We start from the raw sequence: 1,784 nt of genomic DNA on the forward strand, positions 1-1,784 counted from the left end.
TAGATTTTAAACCGTGTTGGTAACATCGAGAGCTCTACCATTTTACTCCATTAACAGCGGTAGCATCATTGGCTGTGTTGCAGGTATAGGAGATCCGTTTCCGGAGTCTTACAAACTGATTGAGATTGGCAGTACCGGTACCGGTACCGCGATACTACAACATGCTGGTCGCCGTGCTTCTTTCGTAATCGTCTGAGAATTGAACAGATTTAGGATCTCGCTGGCGTGAGGTAGGTATAATACAATGTGTGCGACGACGTGTCCGTTAGTTTGATATTGGAGTGGCTAGAAGAGAGACCATATCGGCTGTTGGTGGGTGTAACAGCATCGGTAGCAGCGTAATCGGTACGTACCGTCGGCTTTCACTAGCCTTTAATACAGCTTTGTGAGGTAACAGTTATTCATCGTTCTTTTCGGTTTCTGTTTTAGGCCCCGCATCATTATTCGCATTGCTGGCAGCTTGAACAATATGCTCAATGTATTCGAGCTCTGTGATTGAGTGGGGACGTTCAAACACTTGGAAGAAGGGTGACACAATCTTGGTTTGCCCCAATACCTCATTGCAACGTCCCTCGTCAAGTATTCATGCAAATCCCTGTGTGTGTGTGTGTGTGTGTGTGTGTGTGTGTGTGTGTGTGTGTGTGTGTGTGTGTGTGTGTGTGTGTGTGTGTGTGTGTGTGTGTGTGTGTGTGTTTGACCAAAATCACTTTAATCGCTTGACCCGCAATATGTTGCTGAGTATGGTTTGGATTGAGTATTCATGCAATTTGTCGGTTAGCAATTTTCTGACTTGAAAATTGAATGTTGTATGTCGACTGTTTGGTTTCGGCAATTATCCGGAAGTGGGGACTGTTATAGGGACTGTTTTAGGGACTGTTATAGGGACTGTTTTAGGGGCTGTAACTAAGTGTTTAGTTATTGCGACTATTTTGTTTTGTCTCCAGCGTTTTAATGCGACACTCTTATACTGTTAAAGCTGCATGTATACGAGACGGACACAAACGACTTATTTATTAACAGCTAGCTCACTTGACTTGACAACACGGCCCGTTGCACAATCGAGACTCTACATTATTGTTAGTGTTGCATGATCCTCCGCAGCTAGCAGCTCGATACAAGGAACGGTACCGGTTTTGATAGCCACGCGTACCACAATCCGCACCGCAATTTGACCAAGACGACCAGTTGTTGACTGCACAGTTAATCGCACTGCAACCACGTCTTCTTCTCCTACTCCAAAACCATAACCCGCTACTGTTGTCAAATAAAGAGCAGAGAAGCAAGATGCGGGCTAGCTGCATTCGTCCAGATGTGTGCCAAGAAACGATGAACGAGAAATTTTTATATAAATAGCTATAGGGGAATACCACTACGTAACACTCAGGACATCTAGACACGTGATGCAGTTCCTGAAGAGTCTTGTGCAATTGACATCGCATGTCATGGCAACTGCCTGCATACGGACTCCACACGAATTTTACAACTAGCCTGTAATGTCACTAATTAACTACTAGATTCTCATCTTTCTAACGTTCTGTTCTCAGTGCGTTGGCGCTAAATTTAAATTTAACACTAAATGTATTATGATGTGTCACGTGCGCAGTGTATCATTGCTGTCTCAAACTCGTATGGTACGGCAAGCGTTATCTGTTCAAAAAATGGCACCCAATCAGTTCTCGACCGTCCGACCGTATTGGAGCGATGACAAATACCGTCTCCGCATTGCTATTCAACATACGTTTATGTTATTAGCCTCAAAATTCTAAATTTTTCGCGGGTACAAA

General features: G+C 44.0%; 1 protein-coding gene across 3 annotated transcripts in view; it reads right to left on the reverse strand.

The window, feature by feature from the left end:
* LOC134181922 (protocadherin Fat 4-like) overlaps positions 1-1,308 on the reverse strand; it is a 28,861-nt gene extending 27,553 nt beyond the window's left edge. For all 3 annotated transcript variants that reach the window (XM_062649217.1, XM_062649215.1, XM_062649216.1), the window contains exon 1: positions 1,030-1,308. The gene's annotated coding sequence lies outside the window, so the exon portion shown is untranslated. The remainder of the gene's footprint in view (positions 1-1,029) is intronic.
* Positions 1,309-1,784: the final 476 nt, after the last annotated feature.

The sequence above is a fragment of the Corticium candelabrum genome, chromosome 7, assembly GCF_963422355.1.
Source record: "Corticium candelabrum chromosome 7, ooCorCand1.1, whole genome shotgun sequence".
NCBI classification, from domain to species: Eukaryota; Metazoa; Porifera; class Homoscleromorpha; order Homosclerophorida; family Plakinidae; genus Corticium; species Corticium candelabrum.